Source organism: Lipotes vexillifer, unplaced genomic scaffold (assembly GCF_000442215.2).
Source record: "Lipotes vexillifer unplaced genomic scaffold, Lipotes_vexillifer_v1.1 scaffold2129, whole genome shotgun sequence".
NCBI classification, from domain to species: domain Eukaryota; kingdom Metazoa; phylum Chordata; class Mammalia; order Artiodactyla; family Lipotidae; genus Lipotes; species Lipotes vexillifer.
Window position 1 is genome coordinate 253,086 of NW_006774629.1, and position 16,617 is coordinate 269,702.

Below are 16,617 nucleotides of genomic sequence, written 5' to 3' on the forward strand. Positions count from 1 at the left end.
TCCCTACAATTATTTCCAAATTCTAACCATGACCCAGAGGGCCTTGGCATGATTTGGCTCCTGGAACTCTCTCCAATCTCCTCTCTGCACAACCACATTAGTCTTTCCGTTTAGTTTCTGCAACACTCTCAATTGTTTCTGGCCTCTAGACCGTTACAGGTGCTATTCCTACTGGAATGCTTCTGCTCCACACTCATTCTTCCCACAGCTAGTTCTATTTGATAAGTTGACTTTAAACTAAGACCCAAAGTGGCTTCCCAAGGCAACCTGCCTAAAGCTGTCTGTTATTTTTTTTATGATAGTAACCCTGCTTATTTCTCTCATCGCAAATATCAATTAGTGTAACTGGTTTGATTTTCTACAGTGTTAAGCTCTCAGCATCTAGCACAGCATCTTCCATGTGATACGATATGCAAATATTTATAGAATTGAGTTCAGGAAAGAAGTATGCACTGACAAAAAAAATCTGTGATTGTAAGCATATAGACAGTACTTGAAGCCATGAGAGGAGAATCCAGCAAAGGAGAGGCTGGTGAGGTAGAAGCAAAACTAGTTCATCACGGCATCATGAAAGACACAAGATGGCAAGGCTGATCAACTGGGTCAAATGTCAAAATGAGGTATGTCCAGAAAAATGTTCATTGAAATTGGGACTAGAGATAACTTGACAAGCATTAGTTCCAGTGGCGTGGTTGGAAAGGAAGTCAGACTGGAATGAGTCAAGGAATCAACAGGAAGTGAGGCAATATAGACGGCACGTGTAGAACACTCTTGAAAAGGCTGATTGTAAATACAAGCAGAAAATTATGGGGTATCACTGAAAGGCAGAGGGTAAGGGAGAGGAAAAGGAGATAATGGAAAGAAAATCCCTAAGAAAGTTGAGGGTAGGGGACTATTTAGAATCTCACTATTTCACCTTAACATAGTGAACACTTATGTGGGTTTTCAACAGCAGAAATAGTACTAACCAGAATTAGGACAATCCTCTTCTTAATCTCTTAAAACTTGACTGAGTGTCCCTCCTACATGCTCACACTATACCCTATACCTATCACTTCCTGACATTAATGAGAAAATGTATGCCACAGGGTGAGGAAGAAAACCAACCAACCTTGGGAAGGGAAGAAATATACAACATTATCAGTGGTTGCCTCTAGGTGGCAGGATAACACAGTTTTATTTATGCTTCATGCTTTTCAGAGCCTTCCAAATTTTCTATAATCATGTATCCACTTATAATGAGAATTTTTCTTTTGTACAATTTTTCTTAAGGTAGAAAACAGTGGCCCCTGAGCCAAAGGGCATGCATCAAATTAAGAAAAATATCCTCTAAACAAATGCCTTGGATTGGCTGCTGTTGGCTCTTGGAGCCTCTTTCCTATACCTCTTGCTGGTTAATCCTGAAGTATGGCACACAGCAAGCATTCAGTATTTATTGATTTGGTTTATTATTGGTAGGTTAAGAAATGCTGCACACATGTATGGGAGTGTGGATGAATCTGAGTCAGCCTACCCATGGGAATGTCTGCTCCGTGAAGGCATTTTCCCTATTTGATTGTTTTGTTCACAGCTTAGCTGTACACTAAGCTCCTATAGGAAACAATAAATATTGGCTAATTAAATGAAAAACAAAAAGAACAAAACAAAAAATTCAGCCTAAAATTCCCACTGAATTCATGGAAAAGCATTATGGTGGTTTTAAAGTAATGCTTTAGAGAATACTAAACTCCAACGTCCTACAAAGCAAAATACTTAATTATATTTGCCCTTTGCCTCTCTGCAGTCTCTGAAAGTAAATTCGGGTGAGAAATGCCCAGACCATCCATCATGTCAGGAAACAGCAAGCTGAATCTTGAAACCCAGCCTGCTATTGACCATTTGATTAGAGACAGAGAGATCACATTGACTGATTTGTAAAAGGGGACAAAAGGACACCACCTGATTATCAGGGCTTTCCATCCAGTCTAGTTTCTGATTATTTACATTAATACCCACCAAATATTCTGAGAACCCATTTATCACCATAATAACAACAGATAACATTTACTGACCACCTATTATGTATTATCTCTAATCCTTATAACACCTTGGAGGTGTTATAAACCATTCCTGGTTTACTGAGGCCAAGAGTAGCCACAAACCCAGTAAGTGGTAGAACCCAGATTCAAACCAAATTTGCTCCACAACTCTACAGTACACAAAATGTCTGTATGCACAGTCCACCCTGCTACACCCCTCCTATAGACACCGATATCCCTGTCATTGGCCACATAAAATATGACCCCGAGAACTGCTGACCTAGATTTTATTGGACATTTGATAGTAAGATGTAATAATAAAGCAAATGAGGTATAGCCTTTACTCACCCAAGACAAATCTGGAAATTATCTGCAGAAATACGTCGACAGGGTCTCTCCCTCAAAATCTGAAAACACTATATACCTCAGATAAGTTTTCATACTTGCTCTTGGTGCTTTTCTGCACTACAGTATACTCAAAATAAGGGCAGGGATACCAAGGAGGAAGAATCTGAAACCTCCAACACTGACTTTGGAGGTGAGAATGGCGTCTGAGAAGTCATCCCCTACACGTCCTCTAACATACAGTCCTGGGAAGCTGCAGATCCAGGAGTTATCCTTCTGGTCATTACTCCCAATTACTTAGAGAGAGAAACTGGCATCAAAAGAATTTAGGCAACAAATAGGGCTCACCAAAGTTGTACATCAGTTTTGCCAGCAGAGAGGAAATGGCAGCATGCCAAGGAGACCTCCCTTCCTAGCATTCCTAAGGAAAAAAAAATAAAAACAGCAATGCCTGTGTGAAAGTTATGCTTATTAAGGAGGAGAGGAAGAGACTCCTTGTCTACACATTTTAAATTGGTGCTCTGGAATAATCTTAGTCTACCCTTTAAGAATGCTCTGTCTCCCATCCCCATCTTTACTTGTGGCTGGATTTGGTGCAAAAGATCAATTGTAACAATGATGGATTATTCCCTATCTCATCACATCCAATTTCAAAGATGGAAGTACTTCTCAGTCTTGCCCACCTCTAACAGAAAATTAAGACATCAGCCTTTAAACTAATATGCTCTATTGAATTGTCAACAACTTAACCACACAAAAGCCTGCCACTATCTAATAGATGATCTTCACTCAGAAGAGCCACAGGCAGCATTCAGTGAGTTCAGGAACACACATCCATCAGAAGTCAAAGCTAATTTAAAAATGTCTTTAAAACAATTTACTTAAAAATTAAATCTGGAGTTCTCAACCCTAGCTTATTTTGAAAATGAAAAATGTCTGGCCATATAAATATCTGACTCAATAGATAAGAGGTGGGAACTTTTTTTTTTCAAGCTGTGTAGGTGATTTGGCTGCACAGCCAGACTTGAGAGCCACTTTGTTATATATTGTTAATTATGCTTTGCCAATCTGTGATTCATTTAGGAATATGCTTAAAAATAATGCAGGAGGGAATGGGATATAAATAAGTATAGCCATGTGTTGACAACTGTTGAAGCTGGGTAACAGGTACATGGGGGTTCATTATACTGTATGCAAACTTTTGTGTATGTTTGAAAATCTCATAAATTAGAAATATTTTAAATTAAGACTTTATCTTGCTAGATCCCCCCATTCCATCCTCCACATTGCTCCCAGAGCAATCTCCCTCAAACTCAACATCTACCTACAACATCAAGTGTAAACTCCTTACCTAACCAGTATCCAAGACCTCTAGGACCTAATGCCTGCTTACCTCTCTTACCAGGGCCATGACATTACATAATATTCCTCTTGGCTCCCCACACTTTAACCATGTCAAGTTTTTACAGTTTCCCTACCATTCAAGACCTTTGATACCTTGACTCAGATTGCTCTCTCTGCTAAAATGGCTGCTCCCTGCATATATTCCCTAGAGCTCAGCTTAAATGTCGCTTCCTCTGTCAAGCCTTTTCAGATATCCCCTCCCCCAGAGTAACACTGATCACTCTCCTTTGTGTCCCCACTGTATCCTGCACATACCCTCAATCAACACACCTCTCTTTATTTACATGTCAGTCTCCCCACTAGAGTGAGTTCTGCATGAGTGGGATTCTATTTATCTTTGCATTCCTGTTGCCAGCATAGGAACTGTCACTTAGTAGATTAATAAATGAATGAATGACTACCCAGTAAATGTTTAAAAAAGCTAAAAATTCCAAATCACTTTAAACGCTTTTTTAAAGTGACATTTTCAACTGAGAAAACCAATTTATACAACTCATTCAATCTTCATCTTTCATTCAACAAATAGTTATTAATATGCTACATGCAGGGCATTGTGACAGGTGCTATGAGATGGTCAGGTGTAAATCAGAGAAAAAGGAAGACTAGAAGCAATGGTAATATAAAAGCAACAAAAAGCCAGTACACAAAACATACAAATTACAGCTTCCTAGTGGTCAAAGCAAAGCTGGAAACACAATCAATTACAAGATCAACACACTACATAGGATAAATCCTTATGTAACACCAACCATAATCTTCTTGCTTTTTAAAAAAATTTGGATTTTTAGAGATTAAAGTTGCATAAAGCAGAGTACACCTTTAGCGAAAGTGAAACAATTTTAGCCCGGCTTTCACCTTTGGGCATAATGCTTTGGTCTAGGGGGGAAAAACACACACACACACACACACACACACACACTAGGAAATATAAGCACAAACAACAGCAATTTGGACATCCTCTTAATGACACGTGGAGAAATCTTTAGATTTCTTTGTGTCCTATATTGAGGGAGCACCACAAAAATCCTAAAATTCTATGGAAAATTTTCACCTATGTGGGTATTTTTCTGAGAAGATAGTTGATAGCTTTAATTGGCTTCTTAAAGAGATGTGTGACCTGAAAAACATTAGGAACTATCACCCCCCAGAAATATCTCCAAGACACTGTGTGCTTAGCCACTACAGTGTTTTCACTTTCATTTATGAAACACAGGCGTATGGTATTTCCCTTAAGGCCACATGACAGGCCACTGTCAAATACAATAAAGACAGTACAGGAAACCAAAGACACAGAATTCCAACCCTTGTGCATTATTCAGCTCCAATTCCCTCATGCCCCTAGGTTTATAAAGAAATATTCAGCATCTCTAAAATTAAACCTCCTCTATGTAAGGGGGAATTCTGTATTCCTGGTTAAAACACTCTAGTTCTGTATCCTGAAGACAGGTAGAAAAGGCACAATCCTTTCATAAAAAGGTTAGATTAGGTATATTTCTAAATAAAAGCTAGGTTTTAATGCCTTAAAATATTCTGACAAAAGATATATCTATATGACGGGAAGAGAGAACTTAGTATTTATCTGCTACCATACATGAGGATTATTATTTTTTTTAATTTAAAAGTAGAAACTGAGGAATACTACTGAAGAAAGTAAAAGTGAAATAGAGGACAACAACAGAATGGAAAAGCCTGGGAGTCAAGCTGGGCTTAAATTCCACTTACTAGGTGTATAATCTCAGACAAGTTACTCCAAGTCAGTAACCTCTGTAAAATAAACAACACAGTCTATCTCATAGAATTGTGCCTGGCAAAGAGTAAGCCATATTATTATGTCTTATTTCTTTTAGCTCCAGATTAATGTAAGGGCAGCAATCTTAGGCTGGGTATCTCTCTCTCTCTCTCTCTCTCACACACACACACACACACACACACACACACACACACACACACGATCAAGAGCCAAAAAATGCTGCTTTTTTCCCCAGCCTTTCTACATGTTATCTGCATATGAAGAACATAAAGTATTTATTAATCTCCAAACTGTTTGCCTTAATTATGGACATAAACTTAACTTTGATGACAAGATTAGGAAGCTCCAGGTCTCACTCTCAAGTTAGTTATAGTTCTTCAAAGGTTAGTCTACTAAATAACGTTCAGGCCATGCCACTTAAGAATCACAAATTTTAAGTGCACCTCAACTATTCTGAGCTACTTTTAATGAATTTGGAAGGAACAAAGATTCTTTTACATGGTTAAAAGAATAAGTAATTTATAGCAATTATCAACATGGCAGCAAACTCCTTTCAGAATGATGAAAACAATTCCAACTTCACAGGTTTGTTACAAGGATCAAATTAGTTCACTGATAAGAAAGCTTTAAAACAAAGCCTTTAGAAAAAAAGATTATGTCCCAACATATAGACTAAACTGGCTCTGTTTGAGTAAATTTAACACCACTACATACAGCCCGGCACATAGTCATTTCCAATGTTCTTTAAATAAACCAGACAATGTGAACAATCTGCTGCTTTAAAACATTTATAACTGAAAGGTGTTTGCTAAAAATGTAAGAATAGTATGCAAAGGCACTCTAGTTCCCTGACACAAACTGACTTTGTGACTTTAGGACAATCTGGGCCTCAAACATGTGTAAAATGGAAATATAATAAATAAGATCCCTTAAAACACTGTCTATAACACTATGCCTTTAGTTCAAGACAAATGTTAAAGGTATTAAACATGAACAACCTGAACTATTCTCAAAACCTACAGAGCAAAAAGTAACCAACCCAGTTTGCTACTTGGACAAATTCCAACTTAAAAAAAAACTATTAAAAAATATTAGGGGCTTCCCTGATAGCGCAGTGTGTGAGAATCCGCCTGCCAGTGCAGGGGACACGGGTTCGAGTCCTGGGCCGGGAAGATCCCACGTTCCACGGAGCAACTAAGCCCACGCACCACAACTACTGAGCCTGCGCTCTAGAGCCTACGAGCCACAGCGACTGAGACCACATGCCACAACTACTGAAGCCCGCGTGCCTAGAGCCCAGGCTCCACAACGAGAAGCCACCGCAATGAGAAGCCCGCGCACTGCAACGAAGAGCAGCCCCCACTCGCTGCAGCTAGAGAAAGCCTGCATGCAGCAATGAAGACCCAACACAGCCAAAAATAAATAAATAAATAAAATTAAAAAAAATAGTATTAGAAGGGGCTTCCCTGGTGGCGCAGTGGTTGAGAGTCCACCTGCCAATGCAGGGGACACGAGTTCATGCCCTGGTCCGGGAGGACCCCACATGCCGCGGAGCGGCTGGGCCCGTGAGCCATGGCCACTGAGCCTGCGCTCCGCAATGGGAGAGGCCACGACAGTGAGAGGCCCGCGTACCGCAAAAAAAAAAAAAAAAAGTATTAGAAGATAAAACGTAGGGAATTATTCCTGTAATCTTGGCAAAGAAAAGATCTCCCAAGAAAGATGTGCAACCTAGAAACCATAAACAAAAGAATTTGACTACATAAAAATTTCAAACCATAGAAAATATCTGCAACAGGAAAAATAAAGGGTTAATATTTCTAATATACAAAGAACACCCAAAACTCACTAAGACAATCTTATTGAAAACCAAGTAAAAGGGAACTTGTAATTTGCAGAGGACATAAACATTTGCTTATCCTTACTAGTAACTACAAAAATGCTAATCAAAACAAGATGTGATTTCTCGCTCAACAGACTGGTTAAAATTAAAAGGACCAACTGTATCTTGTTTTGGCAAATGTAGGTGAAGAAAAGGACACTCACAAACACTTCGGTGGAAATGGCAATTCTATATAGCCTTTCTGGAGGTCATTTTGGCAGTACCTATCAAAAAATTAAATGGGTACCACCCTTTGACTCAGGATGAATTCTATTTCCAAGGCTCAACAACAGGGAATGATGAAATTATAGCAGATTCATGCTTTTGGGATGCAACGCAACCATTAAAAAGAATGGAGTCCAGCCATATATTCTAACGTATAAAAATACGTATAGTACATAAATGGATAAGCACAGTATGTAAACGTTAAAAGCTATAAAAGAATATGTACACATTGTTAACAGATATAAAAGGAGACCATCATTTGTGTGGGGGGGTACTAATTTTTAACTGAAATGTTTATTTTGTTTGAATCTTTTTTTTTTAAATAGCAAATGTTACTTTTATAATTTAAAACAGTTGAAAAGGAAGGGAAAAAAAGATGAGCTTAGAAAACATCACTTTAATTTGAAGGTTTTACAAGCAGGAAATTTAGTCACATCTATAGATTTATAGCATCCATAAATATGCATGAAAACATGTAACCAAATCGAATTGTCCCATGAAAGAGCTCCAAATTGACCTTATGTTGAAAAGTAATAACCACAGTCAAAAGGGCAAAAGAAACTAAGCCTTCTTTGAACTTCTGACTTTCTCATTTACCTTTCTACTCCCTTAAATTTCCTCCATTTTTTTGGTTAACTTTCTTATAGGAAGGGGGCCACTTATTTTGCACTTCTATGGATGACACCTGCTGGCATATTTAGAAATACAGATAATAAATTCAGTTTCAAGGAAAGATACAGCATAGTGGAAACATACCAAACTAGATAACCTGGTTCAATGGCCAACTCCACCCCTAAGCAGCCATGTTACCTTGGGCAAGTCATTTCCCCAAAACCTGTGCCTATAAAATAAGGAGTTTGATGTAGACAATACCAAATATAAGGGTCTTATCCAGCTCTTCTGTTGGACATGGAGAAGACTACCGCCACTGGTAATTTGTTTTGCTAGAGGTAGATATGTGAATTCACCCATGCAGGCAGTCTGCCTTTACTTTTAAAAAGCAAAAATCTAAAATCCTCTATGTAAAAGGTTGTATTCAAGTGACATCTATACCTCTCCAGACTATACTTCCTTTTAAGGCTGGCCTCACCAAGACAGTTAAGGAAATTTGAGAAGCAGGGAACTGGAGCTCCAGATTAGGTCAACAGACTGCAAGGCACTCTAAGCTGGAGTAGTCAAGCTAGTCCCTGTAAAACATGGCAGCAGATATAGATACAAAGAGAGAAGCATCTATAACAATGATACTGGATATATCCAGGTTTATACTCTTCTCTTATACTAATGTATGTCCCTAGCTCCTTGTACTTAGAAACACTCAGAGAATCCTTGTCGAACTGAAGAGAAGATGTGAGAGGGAAAAAGAAGATATAATATTAACAACAATAACAACAACAAAACCAACAATGGTTTCCAGTTTATTGAGGACTTACTATGTGCCATATGCTATATTTTATACAATATATGAAATGTTAAAAGTGCTACTTAAGGGCTTCCCTGGTGGCACAGTGGTTAAGAATGTGCCTGCCAATGCAGGGGACATGGGTTCAAGCCTTGGGTCTGGGAGGATCGCACATGCCACGGAGCAACTAAGCCCATGCGCCACAACTACTGAGCCTGCACTCTAGAGCCTGCGAGCCACAACTACTGAGCCCATGCACCTAGAGCCCGTGCTCTGCAACAAGAGAAGTCACCACAATGAGAAGCCCATGAACCGCAACGAAGAGTAGCCCCCGCTCGCCACAACCAGAGAAAAGCCCGCACACAGCAACGAAGACCCAGCACAGCCAAAACCAAAAATAAATAAAATTATAAAAAGTGCTACTCAAGTATGTTAATAGTGGTGATACTGATAACCTTTAGGAAGACTCATCATGGGTTACTAAGGTTACAGGAGAACCTTGAACAAACTAAAACACTAGAGGGCTGTGTAGCTGGAGGATGGGAGATCAAGGCAATCAATGTACTGCACACCACCACAGAACTGGGTAGGACCCTTCAGGGGGTATGAATGTGACTCCAAAGGCTTGGCAAAGCGAAAAACTACTCTGGTGGAACGTTCAGTTATCACTGGCCAGAGACTTAGCCCCCAAATGATCAAAGAACAAATACCATTCCTCCTTAACCACAGACTTGAAGGATCCAGACAGGCTTTGCTAACTGGCCATCAGTTCACCACTGTGACTGCCCATCTATGAGCTGTCAGAGGGGTTAAGTGAAATAGTATGTTAAAGAAATTACCATATACTTAACCACTTACAGTATACTAACACCTTATATTTTCACATTTAACCCCAATAAACCCATAAATAAGGTATTTTTCCCAGATGAAGCAACTGATAGGTTAAGTTAACTTGTCCAAAGGGACAGAACTAGTTAAGTTGCCAGAAAAAAATTTAAAACCCGAGCATTTATTCTGCCTTTCTTATATAAACTATAAATTATTCCAGCCAATACATGAAAAGAAAATGAGAGTTAAAACACCATTTTGCAACTCTCAATGAATTAATAATGGATCTAAGCTTTGGGCAGCAGTGGCTGTTAACATAAAAAAAAAAAAATCCAAGACACCACTACAACCTAACAAATGTAAATGAACACACCACCGCCAAAGGGAATGAATCTGAATTTATAAAGCCTCTGGATGTAGCTATCAATTTTTAGGAAATACAGAGGATAGAAGAACTTATTGAACTATACTGAGTATACAATCAGCAAAATTCAGTCTGGGAAATTCTACAGGTCAAATGGCCTGAGTTTGTCAATAGACAAAGTATAAAGAAAAGGAAGAAAGGGAAGCTACAGATACTTAAAAGACAAACTGAGTTTTTAAAAATGGACAAATTACACTGTCCAGGGATGCACGCTTGTATGATTAAAACCATAAAAGAGTGCAAAGAAGTGACTACTATAAAGTCAGAACAGTAGTCACTTTTCAGAGGGAGGGAGGATGCTGTGATGGGGATGGGCACATGGAGGGACTCTAGGGTGACAGGCAAAATTCTATTTCTTGACTTGGGTGGTAGTAACAAAAGTGCTTTAAGATAATTTATTAAACCATAAATTTGTTTGGGGGTAGTTTTCCACATTTGTTTTCTATTTTTTTAACAATAAAAGGAAAACATTTTAATCACATTAAAGTTTCCCACATATGGTAAGATTCCATTTTGTATGAAATGCCCCAAATAAGCAAATCTATAGACATAAAATAGATTAGTGGTTGGTTGTGAGAAAGGAGAAGGGGAGTGATTAATGGCCACTGGGTTTCCTTTAAAGATGACGAAAATGTTCTAAAATTGATGTAGTAATGGTTGTACAACCATGAACGTACTAAATAAAAACCACTGTATACTTTAAGTGGATGAATTGTATGGTATGTGAACTATACCTCAATAAAGATGTTAATAAAAGTCTAAGACACCCCAATTAAGTCAAGACACAGTTTAAAAATAAAACTGGGGTAGAGCCTGAGAATCTGCATTTTTACAAGTTCCCAGGTGATGGTGCTGATGCTGATCTGGGGACCACATTTTGAGAACCAATGCAACGAAGGATTTCAAAACTGCTTCTAGCTGAAGGCAGTACTAATCAGCACTGAAGAGTCAAGTGTTCTACTCAGGGACTGGGAAAGTAGTCCTGAATAAAAAGTTAACACTTCGTGTCAAGCACTGTTCTATTCTACTGGTTCCCTGACCATTAACACCAGCATCTCCTTGGGAACTTGTTGGAAATGCAGTCTAGCCCCACCCCGACCTACAGAATCAGAAACTCTGGGGATGGGGCCCCATCAATCTGTGTTTTAGCTAGCCCTCTAGGTGATTCTGATGTTACCTAAAGTTTCAGAACTACTGTTCTACGAACTTTATATGCATTAACTCAGCTAAACTTCTCAAAAACCCTATGAGGTAGGTAACACTATTATTACCATTTTATAGATTAAAAACTGTGGCACATAGGTTAAGTAATTTTCACAAGATGACACAGCTGATAAGCAATGGAGTTGGAACTTGAACCCAGGGAGTCTGGTTTCTTAATCACTGTGCTGAAAGCTCCTTCCACCTATAAGAATTCAATCAGCAGAATGCAGTAATAGAAAATTGGTAGGGGAAGTTTAAAAACAAACAAAAAAAGCAAAGATGGGAATTCCCTGGTGGTCCAGTGGTTAGGTAGGACTCCACGCTTTCACTACCAAGGGCCCAAGTTCAATCCCTGGTCAAGGAACTAAGATCCTGCAGGATGCGCAGTGTGGCCAGAAAAACAAACAAAAAACAAAGACCAGGAAAAATACACCTCACTATAAAGACAGGAAAATAAGAAAATAATTGTAGCAAATAAGTAATCATTAAAGCAATCTTCCAAATGTGTTCCAAAATATAAGCAGCCACCAAATACAATATACCCAAGTATTTCCAGAGCAATTATCTTGGTACCTAATTATAAGGACTTAAAATTTGTGTTATGCTAAAGATGGTACATAAATTCATGGCAGTATGTTCACACTTACCAATCTTTAAAATCTAAATGATTATACTAAGAAGTCATTCCAGAATAATTTGCATCTCCCTACTCCTTGTCCCTTTCAGTCACTACTCAAAGATTACTGAAAAGGAAAAACTGCTTTCTTTCAATATCTAAGATTATACAATCAGAATCTCAGAGTTGAAAAAGAATTTTCACATTTACCTAGTCCAGTCAGCAATCCAAACTGAATCAATCTACAATACTAATCTCCATTTAAAGATATATTAATAAGAAGTTGAAAGAAATTCCAATTTTCTGTAAAATCACATTCTGGAACTAATCCATGTCACCACTGTAATTTTTAAAGCCACATGACTAAAACTTTTAATTAAAAGTTGAAAATGCTCAGGTTAACAGCTCAAATAAAACCTACAGCTGTTTTACTCAGAGAGAACCACTCCTTCACTATCTGAAAGTGTTTCTGTACCAAGCTGGTCAACAAGTACATCAAGTTTTAGCAACTCAACCCTTATGACACATCAAATGAGAGGGCTTCCAAAGAATCTGAGCTGAATTATCCCTGACATTAACATATAAACATCTGATAACCGGTCATTGAGGAAACAAGTCAGAGCACAATATAGCAAAACAGCCAATTGCTTGTTACTGTCAACTTTACAGATAGTGAGATCACTGTAAAGCAGCCAAATATGATTACAGCTACACATCAGATTTTAACAATTTAATCAAACTGCAAGACAGGTAACATAGAATGTGAAAGGCAAATATTTTCAAAGCAACCAATTTTGGCATTTCAGTAATACTTTGAATCCACGGTTGAAAACACACAACAAAAGGGAAAAGGAGCAATAGATTTCCATTGTAAACTTGTAATTCTGGAAACAATTCAAATATTGAAATGTCTACTGTGTGCAAAGCTCTCTCCCAAAACTCTAGTTATCCTAGTTTCACAAACTCAGGACTACAAGGTTTAAGCGATATTGTTCAAACTTCCTAACTACAGAAAACTCAGGACAAGGGTAAATGTCTAATCACTATACATAATGTGCTCAAATTCTTTTCTTGAACAAATGGATTTCACTGTAATTCCCAAGAAATCACTTCTTTAATACTTAGTCAATTTACAACTAAGGATCTGATTTCTCCATTAATTAACAAAGAACTGAAAAGCCTGAACTCATGATCCATAGCACTGATGATTCACAATCATATTTCATCTAAATACCTCAGAAACTTTCATTCATGACCTCTAACCTTCTCTGCCCCTTCAACTTGTAATCACTCTCATTTCAAAGGTAGGCACAAGTGGCCTTTCTCTGCCCCCAACGTGTGCTTAAGTCAAAGGCTGACTGGAGCATATGTGCCCAACTTCTATTCTCAGGTTTTGACCATGGAAGGGACATGCAGTAGATCCTATGATGGCCAATGCTGAACAAGGAAAGAAATGAACAGTTTAAAGGACTCTATGCTGGGGGAACAGAATTTCCAGAAGAAATAAAATGAAACAATAAATAACCACAGGAAAACTACAGCTGTGTATAATAGCTGAAAATCAGGATGTCTAAGTGGAAGCTCTCAAAAATTGTTTAGTATTGCCATTTCAAAAACTGTATTACAGCCAGAGGAACTCATCACTAAGTCTTAAAAGCTTATAAGTTATGGGTCAGAGCAGCTGAGATACCAATATCAAAAGAATAAAAAGCAACATTATAAGATAGTATAAAAATAACTAAACTACCTAAGGAAATTGAAACCATGATGAAAAACCCCAAAGGCACAATCAGGTCATTATCTAGGAAACATTAGCTTCTTCCACGAGGAGGCCTACTTTTCATGTGGAGCAGTAAGCAGGGCCAAGACATGGAACTGAAGTCAGGTATCAATTAAATCAGACTCTGCCACAGAAAAAGGAACCCATAACTAGTTATTTTGGGATAGTGCCTAGGCCAGCAGTATCAACTCCAACTGGGATACAGAAGATTACTGCCATTGTTCCATTATAATGTGGTCCTCCAGGGTCTTTAATTTAGTAAGAATGGGTTAGACACCACTTTGAGAATGTAATCACCAAATGTGGGGGAAACTCTACAGGACAAGTTCTTCAACAAATAAATTGGAAGAAAAAGAAAAGGGAGGGAACCTGCAGATTAAAATAGATTTAAGAGAGATATCAATCTTCCTTTGTGATAAATGGACTTTCTTTGGATCCTGATTCAAACTAAAATTTGAACACTAGCTTCGTATTTGATATTTTAGAAAATCAGTTAATTTTTTATCATACTGAAAGTCTTAGCCAGTGAAATACAGTGAGAAAAAGAAAAAAAAATCATTTAATTTTCTGAGTTGTGGTAATGGTTTTGATGTTTAAAAGAGCCCTTTATCTTTTAGATACAAATATTTTGCAAATAAAAAGAGAACAGCAGGGGTTTATTTCAAAATAATCCAAGGGGTAGGGAGTAAGGGGCCTCAGTGGGTAGAAGTATAGATGAAAAAGAATGGCTGCAAGTTGGCAACTGTTAAAGCTGGTGATGGGTACACAGGGGGATCATTATATTATCCAATTTTTATATGTTCAAAAAATTCCAAAAAATTGGTTAGACATAATATCTTGCAATTTTATTTTTTGAATGATTCTTAGAGTGACTTAAAAAATCATGTACAGACAGGATTCATTTAAATTTTAATTTAGTAATGAGCTCCATTTAAACACAAGAAACAGCCAGTACCACATCAGATCCAGACAATGGAAGAAACCAAAGTAGCTCAATTACAGAACGGGAATACATACACCCCCACCATCTCCATTCCAGGAAGTATAATACAAATACTACCCACAAAGATCCACAAAAACTAACCTAAAATCACAGCCAATCATACTCATCCTGGTAGGAAATCTCAACACTGCTCCAACAGCTTCCTGAACCTTCCTGACCAAGTTGGTCTGCTGGTTCCTCTGGAGTGCTAACCCACTCAGGTCAGACTACTGGAGGACCTACAAAAAAAAAAAAAAGGAGGGGGAGAGATACACAACACATTTATTAGGGTGTGGGGGAGCTAACCATTGTATCAACGTTCAAACACAATCACAGTTATTATTTCTTAAGCAATAACCCTCACATATCAATTTTCATTTTTTAGGACCTGCTTTGAGCAGCAACAAGAATTCAGAACCAAAGCTAAAGCAATTCTTCTGACATTTAGACAACATCCCTGAAAACTCAGCTCTCAATTCCAATGAAATTATAGGGAATAGTGATTATTTTATAGACAAAGTGATATCCTTGTTGTGAATTGACACTAAAACAATGTTGAATTTTTTGTGAAAAAAACTGCACACATAAATTATTTTTCACCTTCATACATGCTTTTTTGGCCATACTGGGAAACAAATGATAAACACCCTGGAAACTCAGGTTGAACTCTGCCACTGAACCTTAGACAGTTTTTTTTGTTTGTCTGTTTGTTTTTTGTTGTTTTTGCGGTACTCAGGCTTCTCACTGTTGTGGCCTCTCCCGTTGCGGAGCACAGGCTCCGGATATGCAGGCTCAGCGGCCATGGCTCACGGGCCCAGCCGCTCATTGGCATGTGGGATCTTCCCGGACCAGGGCACGAACCCGTGTCCTCTGCATTGGCAGGGGGACTCTCAACCACTGCGCCACCAGGGAAGCCCCTTTAGACAGTTTTTAACTGGTATTGCCACTCCTTCCTCCCTTCTCAGAGACCAACCTAGAATAAATTAAACCTTTTAGAGGTCACACCTAGATTATCATTCCCAGATTTATTCTAGTTCCGAATGACAAAAGTCAAATTAAGGTTTAATTTCTAATCACTACTTGACCCACTGTGAAGAACACCAAGGCAAAATCTCAAAACAGAAAGTGATCTCGTCCTCCCATGAAAAAGGGGGAAAATTACATTACCTCCAAAGCACTTCAAACTAAATAAAGCAACCCTAAAGCACAAAACCAGTGTCTGCATATAGTTAATTAACAGATGGTTACCCATGGTAAAATTTTAATCCTATGTAAACTTTTCACCATCATATTCCTATTTCAAACCCCATCATCCATCCAAGGTAATTAGAAAAAAGCACTCATTTTAATATTGGTCTAATTAAAATATAAACAGTAAGGAAAACTAACATCCAAATTGAATACAGTAACTTCTACTTAGTAAGAGTACTGGAAAATATAAAATGGCAAAAACACAATAGGGGATAGTGTATTAAAGAACTGTCAGTAATTCACTTTGGAAAAGAAGCTTGGTATCCCAAACAACCTTTCTAAATCCTCTCAAATAGGAATTATCCTGCTCAGGTAAGCCCAAATAACAGATCCCCACACTGATCTGAGGGACCAAAGAAAGGAGGTAGGGGAAAAGCAGTATGAACACTTAAAAACTAGCTAGCAGATGTTCTCTCTCTTACTGTGAAAAGCACAGCACCAAATTTCATTACTTTCATAGGGTGAATGACAGGACAGACAAACTTTGAAGGAGTGGAAGGAGGGAGTAGGCAA

General features: G+C 38.2%; 1 protein-coding gene across 1 annotated transcript in view; it reads right to left on the reverse strand.

The window, feature by feature from the left end:
- The window catches only part of HUWE1 (HECT, UBA and WWE domain containing E3 ubiquitin protein ligase 1), a 138,425-nt gene extending 123,446 nt beyond the window's left edge, over window positions 1-14,979 (reverse strand). Inside the window, exon 1 of the mRNA XM_007449397.1 lies at window positions 14,956-14,979. The gene's annotated coding sequence lies outside the window, so the exon portion shown is untranslated. The remainder of the gene's footprint in view (window positions 1-14,955) is intronic.
- Window positions 14,980-16,617: the final 1,638 nt, after the last annotated feature.